General features: G+C 44.5%; 1 protein-coding gene across 1 annotated transcript in view; it reads left to right on the top strand.

The window, feature by feature from the left end:
* Positions 1-1,192: 1,192 nt before the first annotated feature.
* The window catches only part of LOC134288081 (uncharacterized), a 401,563-nt gene continuing 387,921 nt past the window's right edge, over positions 1,193-14,834 (top strand). Inside the window, exon 1 of the mRNA XM_062851793.1 lies at positions 1,193-1,280. The gene's annotated coding sequence lies outside the window, so the exon portion shown is untranslated. The remainder of the gene's footprint in view (positions 1,281-14,834) is intronic.

Here is a 14,834-nt window from a genome sequence, read left to right as displayed (position 1 = left end):
GCTTAATTTTTCGAAAAGAAATGACATGGAGATTTTTTGCTTCAGTCATGAAGGCTAAGTTTCTCCTTAATGTCTCATGGAGCTTGTAAAAGAAGTTCTTACTATTTATAAGCGAATTATTTTTACCATCCAGAATGAACCCGATGATAGTCATGTCCTTTATCCCATGTGGTAGTTCACATAACTGTGACATTTCCTTGTGAGCCGTCCTGCTATTCAAGATAACCAGTCTGACATCTGCCGCGTCGTTGGTCAGGGTATTCGAAATTTCGAGCTTCTCAATGTCTATCATATCTTCATTGACTTGCTCTAAATATTCTTCGTATACGTTTTCTGGTTCATATTCTCTATCAGTCTTTTCGTCACAGGGAAAAGGATCGATATCGAACAATTCATTGCCTTGATTTTTTTTCCGCTTCGTCTGGGGTAATAACACTGTCCAACACTTCATTTTGTTCGTTCTTTTTGCGTTGAAGTCTAGTTACTACCGCGATGGTCGCTTTACTTATTTCATTATCATGATGTTGGCTTTCAGTTCCTGGTAGTCGTGATAAAAAGTCTGCTACAACGTTTTCTTTTCCCCGTTTGTAGCGTATGTCACACTCGAGGCCCTGCATCTTCAACCTTAATCTAGTTAGTGTAGGAGATGATTCTTTAAGGCGCCAAATCGAAACTAGAGGTCGATGATCGGTATAAACGATGAACCGTTGGTTATATATGTAATGTCTAAGGGGGTGGAAGCTCAGGTAAAATATTATCTCCAGGGCGCCCATTAAAAACACCACCCCCGGCGAAGACTGGCGCTCGAGCCTAGCTATTTAGCACTGTAGTTGGAGGAAATGCCAATGCAGAACCCGTAGCTTCCGGGAAGGTAAGCCCAGCTCCCTGGGTTAGTGGGTTGGTGTCAGGCCCTGCAAGCCAGCCGTAAAAAAGACTAGCACCGGAAAATCAACAAGAGAAGAATGCGAACCGATACCAATGGCGACGACCACAGCGACGAAAAGGGACTTGCGATTGGAAGCTCGGTACGTGGAACTGCAGATCTCTCAACTTCATCGGGAGCACCCGCATACTCGCCGATATACTGAAGGACCGCGGGTTCGGAATCGTAGCGCTGCAGGAGGTGTGTTGGACAGGATCTATGGTGCGAACGTTTAGAGGTAATCATACCATCACCAGAGTTGCGGCAACTCACGTGAGCTGGGAACAGCTTTTATAGTGATGGGCGACATGCAGAGGCACGTGATCGGTTGGTGGCCGATCGACGAAAGAATGTGCAGGTTGAGGATCAAGGGCCGATTCTTCAACATTAGCATAATAAACGTGCACAGCCCTCACTCTGGAAGCACTGATGATGACAAAGACGCATTTTACGCGCAGCTCGAACGCGAGTACGACCGCTGCCCAAACCACGACGTCAAGATCATCATAGGGGATCTAAACGCTCAGGTAGGCCAGGAGGAGGAATTCAGACCGACGATTGGAAAGTTCAGCGCCCACCAGCTGACGAACGAAAATGGCCTACGCCTCATCGATTTCGCCGCCTCCAAGAACATGGCCATTCGTAGCACCTTCTTCCAGCACAGCCTCCCGTATCGTTACACCTGGAGATCACCACAACAAACGGAATCGCAAATCGACCACGTTCTGATTGATGGACGGCACTTCGCCGACATTATCGACGTCAGGACCTATCGTGGCGCTAATATCGACTCCGATCACTACCTGGTGATGGTTAAACTGCGCCCAAAACTCTCCGTTATTAACAACGTACATTACCGGCGGCCGCCCCGGTACGATCTAGAGCGACTGAAGCAACCGAATGTCGCCACCGCATACGCACAGAATCTCGAGGCAGCGTTGCCGGACGAGGGTGTGCTCGATGTGGCCCCTCTAGAGGACAGCTGGAGTACAATCAAAGCAGCCATCAACAACGCAGCTGAGAGCACTATCGGGTACGTAGAACGGAGTCGACGAAAAGATTGGTTCGACGAGGAGTGCAGAGCGGTTCTGGAGGAGAAGGATGCAGCGCGGGCGGTAATGCTGCAGCATGGAACCTGACAGAATGTGGAGCGATACAGACAGAAGCGGAAGCAGCAGACCCGTCTCTTCCGGGAGAAAAAGCGCCGCCTGGAAGAAGTGGAGTGCGAGGAAATGGAACTGCTGTGCCGTTCACAGGAAACACGCAAGTTCTACCAGAAGCTCAACGCATCCCGCAAAGGCTACGTGCCGCAAGCCGAAATCTGCAGGGATAAGGACGGGAGGCTCCTGACGGACAAACGTGAGGTGATCGAAAGGTGGAAGCAGCACTTCGACGAGCACCTGAATGGCGAAGAGAATGTAGGCACGGAGGACCACGGCAGCGGAGGAAATGACTATGTTGGTGCAGCAGAGGACGGGAACGAACCAACTCCCACGCTGAGGGAAGTTAAGGATGCCATCCACCAGCTCAAAAACAACAAAGCGGCTGGTAAGGACGGTATCGCAGCGGAACTCATCAAGATGGGCCCGGAAAAGTTGGCCACCTGTCTGCACCAGTTAGTAGTCAAGATCTGGGAAACCGAACAGCTACCGGAGGAGTGGAAGGAAGGGATAATCTGTCCCATCCACAAGAAAGGCGACAAGTTAATGTGTGAGAACTTTCGAGCGATCACCATTTTGAATGCCGCCTACAAAGTGCTATTCCAGATCATCTTCCGTCGTCTTTCACCTAAAGTAAATGAGTTCGTGGGAAGTTACCAAGCCGGTTTCATCGACGGCCGGTCGACAACGGACCAGATCTTCACCGTACGGCAAATCCTCCAGAAATGCCGTGAATACCAGGTCCCAACGCATCACCTGTTCATCGATTTCAAAGCGGCATACGACAGTATCGACCGCACAGAGCTATGGAAAATTATGGACGAGAACAGCTTTCCCGGGAAGCTGACTAGACTGATAAAAGCAATGATGGACGGTGTGCAGAACAGCGTAACGATTTCGGGTGAACTATCCAGTTCATTTGAATCTCGACGGGGACTACGACAAGGTGATGGACTTTCCTGCCTACTATTCAACATCGCCCTGGAAGGTGTTATGCGACGAGCCGGGCTCAACAGCCGGGGTACGATCTTCACGAAATCCAGCCAATTTGTCTGTTTTGCGGATGACGTGGATATTATTGCTAGAACATTTGGAACGGTGGCAGAACAGTACACCCGCCTGAAACGTGAAGCAGCAAAGGTCGGACTGGTGGTGAATGCGGCTAAGACAAAGTACATGCTGGTAGGTGGGACTGAGCGAGACAGGACAAGCCTTGGCAGCAATGTTACGATAGACGGGGATACTTTCGAGGTGGTAGAAGAATTCGTCTACCTCGGTTCCTTGCTAACGGCTGACAATAACGTTAGCCGTGAAATACGAAGGCGCATCATCAGTGGAAGTCGTGCCTATTATGGGCTCCAGAAGAAACTGCGGTCAAAAAAGATTCACCCCCGCACCAAATGTACCATGTACAAGACGTTAGTAAGACCGGTGGTTCTCTACGGGCACGAGACGTGGACGATGCTCGAGGAGGACATGCAAGCACTCGGAGTTTTCGAGCGACGGGTGCTAAGGACGATCTTCGGCGGCGTGCAGGAGAACGGTGTGTGGCGGAGAAGGATGAACCACGAGCTCGCTGCACTTTATGGCGAACCCAGCATCCAGAAGGTAGCCAAAGCCGGAAGGATACGGTGGGCAGGGCATGTTGCAAGAATGCCGGACAACAACCCTGCAAAGTTGGTGTTTGCTAACCATCCGGTTGGTACAAGAAGGCGTGGAGCGCAGAGAGCACGATGGGCGGACCAGGTGGAGCGTGATCTGGCGAGTGTTGGGCGTGACCGACGTTGGAGAGCTGCAGCTGCAAATCGAGTATTATGGCGGCAAATTGTTGATTCAGTATTATCATGAATTTGATGTTAACTAAATAAATGAATGAATGAATGAATGTAATGTCTAAAGTGCTCGCAAGCCCATACGATAGCTAGAAGCTCCTTTTCAATGGTGTGGTACCTAACCTCTGCACCTACTAACGCTCTACTAGCGAATGCTATCGGTCTGTCTGTCGTTTTCTCATTCGATAATACTGCTCCTATTGCATAATTGCTGACGTCCGTTGTAATTACAAATGTATCATCGTAGTCTGGTCTGACCAGTAATGGTTCTGATGACAGATATTCCCGTAGTTCATTGAAAGCTTTTTCGCATTCGTTGGTCCATACGAATTTAACATCTTTCTTTAGTAAGTCGTTTAATGGTTTCCTTAGTCCTGCAATATTAGGTATAAATTTTCCATAAAAATTTACTGATCCCAAAAATGAGCGCACCTGTTTCACAGTTGCGGGACGCTTCATGTTTTTAATTGCTTCAGCATTGTTACCCATCGGTCGAATTCCATCCTGGTCAACTATGTGCCCCAAGTACTGAATTTCTTCCTTAAGGATATGACATTTTTCTGGTTCTAACTTCAGATTGTGTTTTCGAAGTGCTTCCAAAACACAGTATAGATTGGAATTATGTTCCTCGATCGTTTCCCCAAAAATAATTATGTCGTCAAGGTAGACTCTTGCTTTTATTTCTCCAAGTTCGTATAAAACTGTGTTCATTAGTTTTTGGAATGTGGATGGACTATTTTTCAGTCCCATCGGCATTCTCATGAACTCGAAGTGACCCTTAGGAGTAGAAAAAGCTGTTTTGGCCGCATCCCTTGGGTGTATAAGGACTTGGTAAAATCCCGATTTTAAATCTAATGTTGAAAAGTATTTGTTATTTCCGATAGTATCCAACAATTCGTTGATTATTGGAATCGGGTATACAAATTGTTTTGTCACTGTGTTCAGAGACCTGAAGTCAACGACTATCCTGTATCTTTTATTCCCATTTGCGTCAGGCTTCTTTGGCACGCACAATACGGGTGCATTCCAGGGGCTCTTACTTGGTCGTATGATTCCTTGCTCCAGCATCTCACCTACTTGCTCATTGATATGTTTTTTCGTAGCCTCCGGGAACCGATACTGCCGCTTATTAATGGGAATATTTGAAGTTGTTTCAATCTCGTGGGTAGCGGCATCAGTAAACGTTAAGTTCCTTCTAAGAAAAAGACATCTTCAAATTCCTTGATCATGGGGAAGATATTTTCCTTATTTCCCGATTTAACTTTACTAAGTCATCATTCACTAAAGTGTTTTCGAAGTATTCTTCTTCTTTAGTGTATGTTTCCTCCTGGTACATAGACGCGGAATCACTTAATTCTTCTGGCTGTACATAATCTTCAATTTTTTTCGGGTCTCCAATACCTCGTAGGATGAAATCTAAGATATCCCAACTTACTCGGTCTTCTTGCATGTAAGGTAGTTTTTCCATGGCATTCGTTTTGAAAACCCCTGCTTTGAAGTTTTCTTCAATGGAATCAGGCTTGATAATCCTCCTCGAAATCAAAAGAGTTTGGCAACATGCTCTAGAGCGGTGTTTTGCTTTTGCCTCGTCGCGAGGGAGCGAACGAACCCCAAACAGAGAGGCAATAAAAACTGAGCGAGGAAGAGGGGAACGAAAAAAGAGTCGATGATTATTTCGGGTTTTTGAGTGCGATTTTCGCCTCGAGAGTCTTTCTTTGTATGGGAGTGGAACTCGCGAGAGCTTTTTGAGTGTGAGTGGACGTGAGAAACACAACAAGCAATTATGAGTGTTGGACGAACTCCTCGCTGCGCGGCCAGCTCGCGCTCGGTGCTGTTGAGGATTTGCGTTGTGATTTTTGAGTTTTATTTTCACTCCTCAGAAAATCGCCAAAATCGCTTCCTCATTTTCTCGCGAGGGAGTTTCTGTCAAGCCTGAATGGAATATAAGTGTTTTTTAATGAACTTTGCTCCAAGAATCGCTGGTATGCTAAGGTCTTGGACAACATAAAACTCGGTTGGTATTACAAAATCCGCTATTTTCAGACTGACCCATATTGAACCAATCGTCCTTATAGTGTTTTTTGTTATCCCTTGGATACATAAGAATTTTCTGGTATCAATTGTTTCTACTCCGACTTCTTTTGCTCGTTTGGCAGTTATGAGATTTACTTGTGCTCCCGTGTCTAACAAAAACTCGGTGATTTTTGTTGGGGCTTCAAGTGTGCTGATCTCTATACAAAATCGCTCGTCCTTAGTGAATTTGATGGGAACTACCCCTTCCTTAATGTAATCTTGTTTTTTTTTTGGTTCTGTGTTTAGGTGCTCAACTGCGTCTGTAACTAAACAATGTTTATGTCGGGATCCCTGTGAGTCACCGGAATCCCGTCTATTCAGTTTTTTTGAACCGTCACGTCGCTGGTCTGACGGGTGATCGAAATTCCTTTGATGGTATCCTTCGTCCCGATTTCTTTGTGGGTTCTGCTGTTGCCCTCTTTGACCGTAGTTATTATGGTTTACAATAGATCCTAACCTTCTTTTAGGCCAAGGGATCCCAAATCCGTTTGAATAGTAGGAGAAACCAACCGGGAAATAAATTGTTGATAGATTTTTGATAGATTCGTTCCTCTATAACCACATGATTAAATCAGATGATTCTTTAAAATTAAATTTTTCTTATAAATTTTGCAATATCTTTTCTACATGCTTTACTAACATGATCTTGAGAAACGAAACTGCCATAAAATGTTCAAGCATTCCAAAGATTGCAATATTCATAGTTCATAATCTTCAATTTGATCAAGAGTTCATGTGAAAAAGCCAACAAATATAATTATAAAAAAAAAGGATTTATTTACGTGCAATTTTTGTTACTTGCCTTTCTCAAATAAAAAAGATACAATAATAGCATTCTATTAGAATGTTGTAACTTTCATTTTGTGCTAAGAGAACCAAAATCATATACACATACGCACTCCACTTAAAATCACTCAATTAAAAAAATATTGATTCGACTTACCCATTATTCTGCATCATATTGCTGGGTCCGATGAAGATACTTAGTTCCTCTTGTAGGAAATGATCTGGCAGTGATCGATTTGCAAGCGGTTTGCAAATGTGCGACTCTTATCGTTGTTTTGATCACCGTTTACTTTATCTTCATGGGATTCAATTGGTGTTTTTCGGTGATGATTTAAAACTCATTTTTTACTCTTCTTTACGTTTCAACCTACTTTATTGCTTTCGGTCATCTTCAGAACTTATTATGCGGTTTTATTGGCAATTATCGGTGAAAAATTTTTCACCGATAATTGCCAATAAAACCGCATAATAATCGTTCACGGTGATCAACCCCGGTCAGTAGCATCTTCAGAACTGTCAGATTAAATAATACAAAATACAAATCACAAATTACAAACATTATAAACATTCAAAATTTTTTACAATACAAACACTTACGATTCCGCCGGACGTTTGTTTGTCAAGGCGGTACACTTAATTCTAAAATCGTTTCGTTCTTAAGTAATATGTCCTCGTCTCTCTTGCTGTCGTCGTGTTCGTCGTTGTTCGTCTTTTAGTTTGTTAATCAAGTTGTTGTATGTGTTCGAAAACCCGTCTACGTCACGCTGTAAATTAACCGTCGTTTCGTTGTTGATCTTTATGTGGACCACTTCAGCAGCCAATCTGCTTGCATCATTATTTATTCTCTCTAGGATCCGAGTTCGAGAGAAGTCAAAGTGATGCCCGTTGTCTACCGCGTGTTGCGTGAGTCCCGTAGCTGAAGCGTTGGTGCGTATCGAGTTTTTGTGTTGCGTTATGCGCTTGTCCAGTGTTTGAGAGGTTTGTCCGATGTATTCCTTGTTTTCGCATGCTCCACAAGGAATACTGTATACCACGTTTGTTTGTTTCATGTGTGGTATTGGGTCTTTCAATTTTGTGAAGACCGTGTTCTTCACTTTATCACATGGTTTGAAAGACGCTGTGATATCGTGTTTTCGCAACGTTTTGTTCACCTTCTCGCTTAAACCAGGGATGTATGGGATGGACACATACCTTTTTTGTTCCCCATTCTCGCGTTCGTTCTCAAGAGTGTTGTATATGAGATGAACCCGACGCTTTATCGTGCGTTGGATGAGGTTCTCTGGATAATTATTATTGCGGAGAATGTGTTTGACCATTCGAATGCTTTCCTCCCTTCGTTCGACATCTGTTAGCTTCAGTGCTCGGTCAATAAGCGCGATCATAGTGTTCATTTTGTGCGTGTGCGGGCTCTCTGAGTTGTAGTCCAGGTATCTGCCGTCACGTTGTTTTGGAAACCAAATTTTTCTAATTCTCTCACCCTCTTTCGAGAGCGTGAGATCCAGAAACCGGAGTGACTCGTTCGTTTCTTGCTCCACGGTGAAATTCAGTTTCTCATCCACTGTGTTGAACTGTTCCACCACCTTCTCCACTTCCTCTCTTCTGCCGACTACGAAGCAATCGTCGACGTACCTTCTGTAGTATGAGATGGTGATGTTGTTCTCCTCCAGCTGTGTTATGGCCTCCTGTTCCACCTTTTCCATGATGATGTTGGCTACAACCGGTGAAAGATGCCTCAAGAACCGTCTTCATTGCATGTTTGAAACTTTCCCAAGGAATAGTGGTGCATTCTTGTAGTTGTTCCCACTTTTCTTCTACGAGTTCGTATACTTTCTCAACTGGAACGTTGGTGTAAAGTGATACTACATCCAAGGAGTAGATGATACTGCCTTCTGGAATCACTACGGTCGAGATTTCTTTCGCAAATTCGAAACTGTTTTTGACGTGATATTGTGTTTTCCCCACTATACTACCCAAGATGTTCGCTAAGAACTGGGCCATGCGATACGTTGCAGAACCAATGGTCGAAACCACTGGTCTGAGAGGTCTGTTGGTTTTGTGGATTTTTGGCAGGCCATAAATTCTTGGAGGATGGCAGTTAAACACTTTGAGACGATTTTATGTCTGTGTGTCTATGTGTCCATCTTTCCACCATTGTTCAATTATCGTATTGAGTTTTCTCAAGGTTCTATTCGTGGGGTTGTCGTTTAGCAGTTTATAGGTGTTCATATCACTCACCATTTCCGCCATCTTTTCACGATACTCCGAGGCTGCCAACACGACCGTCTTATTCCCTTTGTCCGCTTTCGTTACGTACAGTTCGGGATGTTCCTTCAAGAATTTTCTGCTTTTCAGCTTCTCTCGGCTTCTCTCGAACTCGGATCCTAGAGAGAATAAATAATGATGCAAGCAGATTGGCTGCTGAAGTGGTCCACATAAAGATCAACAACGAAACGACGGTTAATTTACAGCGTGACGTAGACGGGTTTTCGAACACATACAACAACTTGATTAACAAACTAAAAGACGAACAACGACGAACACGACGACAGCAAGAGAGACGAGGACATATTACTTAAGAACGAAACGATTTTAGAATTAAGTGTACCGCCTTGACAAACAAACGTCCGGCGGAATCGTAAGTGTTTGTATTGTAAAAATTTTGAATGTTTATAATGTTTGTAATTTGTGATTTGTATTTTGTATTATTTAATCTGACAGTTCTGAAGATGACCGAAAGCAATAAAGTAGGTTGAAACGTAAAGAAGAGTAAAAAATGAGTTTTAAATCATCACCGAAAAACACCAATTGAATCTCATGAAGAAATGTGCGACTCAGTAGTGTCCAGTGGGTCCAACTTCTTCTCAGTTTTGACTCGATGAGTAACACAACAATTTTCGTTGAAAGGAATCCGAGATCAGCATCACACTCAAACTGTGCACGGTTCAAGAGTTCTACTCAACTGAATGATTCACACTGTTTCGCCTAATAGTTTTCTGCGCAACACTTACACAATTTCTTCTGTAGTAACCAGCTGGGTCTTAGATACTTCAATAGGTTTTTATTCTTTTTCACTTTCCAGTCACAAACGGCGTGCCTGCACTTGTTTAGCGCTTTTGCGCTGTCACCAGAATGTAGAGCCGTGAGCGGCACGGCACTGGATTTCTTTCCTTTCGTAATTCCGACACTAGCAAAATCCATTAATTGTTCAATTATATTTACACTCTTTACACTCCTAGACTACTCTTAAATTATAACTGTGCGACTTCGCACCACAGACACCTGACCGGACGGACGAACAACCGACCGACGAACAACACCACACCAAAACTCACGCGGGCTCCGCGGACAGACAGAATGGACACCACAACAATACAACAACGCCCCGGCGTCAATCGCGGGTCTTTTAACTAGCCGTCGCAAGAACTCATTCTCCCGATCTGAAAAGAAATAAGAGAAAAGAGAAAAGAAAACCCGGGCGTCGTCCGCTCTGGCTTCATTAGTTCGGCCACGTGACTGAGACCTTGTTGGGGTTCAGTCAGCGCTGCCGGGCGACAAACAAAAATTAAAAGAAAAACATTTCTCCGGCATTGGAGCGAGAACGTTATATCACCAGGTCAACCAGCAACAAGCAGTAAGCATTCTCTCTGCTTGCATCGCTTGTTTCTTGGTTAACCGGCGTTGGTCTATAAACATGACCGTGAAATCCACATGTGATGTAATCCACTAATTGCGTGGAGCACCATGGGGAAATAAAGAGTCTTTCTTAGATCAATGGTGATCATTGATCTTTAGAACAATTCAATACGGGGAGGGAAATGCTTCCTTCGGTCGGCAGGACCGTTACATTCCAACATTTCCCTAAGCTGTTGGTTTGTACGATTTGCCTTCCACTATTTTAGCACATTATCCCTCATATTGCCAAGTGTTGGCTCATTGCCAACATGCATGACACGTAGGATTCAACCCAGCAGAGTCAGCCCTGTGCCAACATCTGCTAGCTGCACACACATCATCACAGTCGGCTTACTGCCGACGACGAGGAATGAAGCTAGCGCACAGTCTGCACTAAGGTGGCCCACACTTATATGAAAACAAAAATTAGAAAAATGCCAAGTCTTACCTCGTAAATCAGTTGTTTTTGACTCCCAGAAGCTACGTTTAAAATTTGAGCAAAATCGGTTGAGCCTAAGGGGGCGCTCAAACGCTTGAGGTTGAGGTTTGTATGGGAAAACTTGACCAAATGTATGCAGAAATTTTGAGTTTTCGAATTTTGCCACTAGGTGGCGCTGTAAGCGTTCAATAATCAAACCCTTTGGTATTATTGTAGATGACTACATACCAAACGACTTTGTTGAAGACCGCAAAGTGGTACAACGTTTGTGAAAAAGTTATACCCTAGGTAAAGTGAGGATAAACTTTATTGTTGTTTTCCAATACATGTAAAGGAATAATATCAATAATGAAATTTCACTACTTTGCATCACTTTGTCTAGGGTATAACTTCTTTCACGGCCATCGGATCACTTTGCGGTCTTCGACAAAGTTCTTTGGCACTTTCAATAATACAAAAGGATTTATTTATTGAACGCATACAGCGTCACCTAGCGGCAAAATTCGGAAACCTAAAATTTCTGCATACATTTGGCCAAGTTTTCCCATACAAACTTCAAGCGTTTTAAGCGCCCCCTTAGGCCGATTATGCTCAAATTTCGAACGTAGCTTCTGGGAGTGCAACACAACTATTTAGGAGGTAAGACTTGGTATTTTTCGAAATTTTTGTTTTTCATATTAGTGTGGGCCACCCTAGTCTGCACATTGCCAACTATCGCTGCCCCAGCACACACTACGAAACGTTGGATACCGTCGGCTCACTGCCGACGACGCACTGCGGGGGCCCACTCCACATACACATGTACTCACCAAAACGGCACACTGCCGCCGATGCGAACGACGACGCTGAGAGGTCGACGACGAGGATGCTATGCCGCTTGGCTCATTGCCAACGGCGATGACAATGATTTCGTGCCAACAGAATCGGTCCTGTGCCGACCTCTGCTAGCCACTCACACACACTTCACTGCAGTCGGCTCACTGCCGACGACAACGACGACGCAATGGAACACTGCCAGCGCGTGCACACACGGTGATGCTTTCGACACACTGCCGAAGCTGAGGACTACCGACGCTGGATGACCGACAGTTGTGCTTGGCGCTGTGGTAATCCATTACTAACGCATGCATACACATGAAGGCTAGGTCGCAGGCCCGTGACCGACGCTGAATGGTGGACGAGCACAATCCTCCGATGAAACTACGTTTGTTGCCGACCACGAAAATTTAGCTTTCATTTCACTTCGCGGTAAGCATCGACTACTGAATAACTCTCAAGCGGTAGCTCTGAAAAGAGCTGGAAGAGTAGCGAGCTAGCACTACTGGGTGAATGAAAGCAACGACTCAAGTGAAAAGGCACGCTGGCACCAAGCGGAACTGTCTGGACACAGGTTGGTTCTGTTGCACTAAAGAATCTGCTTTCCTAGCTGGGCTGGGGTTTCCCTGATACGAAAAACACTCCACTTCACTTAAACTAGATGTTTATTGTTTGATATTCGTTACAATACTGAATCCCACTGCGTGGGATGGTATCCCTTATATGGCGGCTACAATTTTCAAATTTCCCCTCCGTTGCAAGCTTGCTCCTGATTGGTCGGTCTAACCACACGGTGATGCAAGGCGGTGGTTGGCTTCGTTTTTCTTTGCTGAGTGCTGGCTGGCAAAGCTCTTGATGGACGGGATCGGACGTGTTTGGCGTTCACGTTGAAAAAAATCTACTCGATAATGCGCTTGCGGTTGAGATGATCCGCTACAAATCTTCGCTATTGCGAACATCATCCCCCGGGCGGTTGTCGATTGAACCCTGAGGCCCCCCCATCGGCATTATTGTCCTCTATTGGAAGAATAGAAATTTTAGTAATCGGTCGACTGTACACAGCGTTTCCCACTTTGACATCAACTACCCTGATCAGATTATCTTCCACGGGATAAACCTCCCAGTCAACACATGATCGCATATAATGTTGAATAGGATGCTAAAGTGGAGGCGATATGCTTACACTTTACACGCAGTCAAATGGAAGCAGGTACGCATATGGCCTCCACTTTAGCATCCTATTCAACATCATTTACGACTTTGTGTTAGCTGGGCTGGACAATTCTTTCCAACTTCCACTGCAGGGGCGGAAGTGTCTTGTCTTCCAACAGAACGTCAGTTCCAGGACGAATGTTTGGAAACCGAACGAAGATCTTCCTCTTACGAGATAATAATGCACCCACGACCTCCAGAAATGTTCCCGCATCTGTTGCAAATGCTGCCATTTAGACAAACGATTTGTATTACGACCTTCGTAGGATGGCTCGGGCACGACCGCCAGTGGGCGGCCTATGAGGAAATGAGCTGGGGTAATGACCTCACCCTCAGCGGGATCGTCCGAGTGCGAAAAAAGCGGTCGCGAGTTCAATATCGCTTCGACATGTGTCAACAAGGTATAGAATTCTTCAAAGGTCCATGGCGTTCCTTTGAGAGTACCACTTGAAACGTGGTACTTTGCGCTTTTCACTGAAGTTTCCCACACTCCACCAAATTCAGGAGCGTCAGGTGGAATAAAGTGCCAGGCAATGTCCCTGTTCTGGCAATACGACTCGATCTGGTTGAGAGCAACATTACCTTGAAACATCGTGAACTTTGATTGGAGAAACCGAGGCCCTTCACACCATAGCGAGTTTTCCTTCAAACTACGTGGGAGCTGGCCGCGGGAGTTCACATCGATTGGGTTGTCCTTGGATCGGATAAAACACCATTTGTACACCCAAAACTAGGATTCATGAGCGTTTTAGTGCACGGCGTTTTGTGCACCAAACGTGCACGGCATAAGCGCAAAACGTGCACGTTGGATGGTGCGCAAGCGCTCACGCTCGGTTATTGCATACATGCGTAACAAAACAGTATCTGGATACAAAGATCCACCACTGAACTGCTCGACTAGGGAACTCGAACAAACTGCGAATGCTGGTGCACGCACATAAGTACTGTATGGAATGTACAAACAGTTTCCGTACAGAATAACCTACTCTCAAGTGTGCGTGAGCAAAATCATCTTGCATCAGTTCAGTTGGTTTTTAACCATCTTCTTATTATGTGGTTTTATTGGCAATTATCGGTGAAAAATAACGGAAACAGGTTATTTTGCGTGACGCGTTTCGACTTACTATTCTTCGGTCATCATCAGACGCCTAAAACATTATACATTTATTTAATACATTGATTCAAGTACAAATACAATACAATTTACAAAGCACAAAACACTTACATTCAGCTGGAATCAGCCCTTCAACTTCGTCAGTTATATAATACTAATTTGTAACACCCATCTCATGCCTACTTTCACCCAACTTTCACCCATTATGCTGTTTCACTCATTCTCTCATACACGCAGTTTTCCTCTCACGGTTGTCTTCGCAACTGAGCTAAAAGCCCGTTGTAGAAGATCTCACTGTGAACCTACAGAGAGAGTGTGGGAACTTCAACTCGGCTTACAACGGGCTTTTAGCTCAGTTGCGAAGACAACCGTGAGAGGAAAACTGCGTGTATGAGAGAATGAGTGAAACAGCATAATGGGTGAAAGTTGGGTGAAAGTAGGCATGAGATGGGTGTTACAAATTAGTATTATATAACTGACGAAGTTTAAGGGGTGATTCCAGCTGAATGTAAGTGTTTTGTGCTTTGTAATTTTTATTGTATTTGTACTTGAATCAATGTATTAAATAAATGTATAATGTTTTATGCGTCTGATGATGACCGAAGAATAGTAATTCGAAACGCGTCACGCAAAATAAGCTGTTTCCGTTATTTTTCACCGATAATTGCCAATAAAACCACATAATAATCGTTCACGGTGATCAACCCCGTTCAGTAAAAATCAGTTGGCAAAGAAAAGATGTTGATAGTCAATGAAATCACTAACAAGTATGGCGAAGAAGGACGGCGCACGATTCGGCGGTTTTTCA

Source organism: Aedes albopictus, chromosome 2 (genome assembly GCF_035046485.1).
Source record: "Aedes albopictus strain Foshan chromosome 2, AalbF5, whole genome shotgun sequence".
In the NCBI taxonomy this organism is placed as follows: Eukaryota; Metazoa; Arthropoda; class Insecta; order Diptera; family Culicidae; genus Aedes; species Aedes albopictus.
The sequence above is the reverse complement of the archived record's forward strand: the minus strand, read 5'-3'. Positions and strand labels throughout refer to the sequence as shown.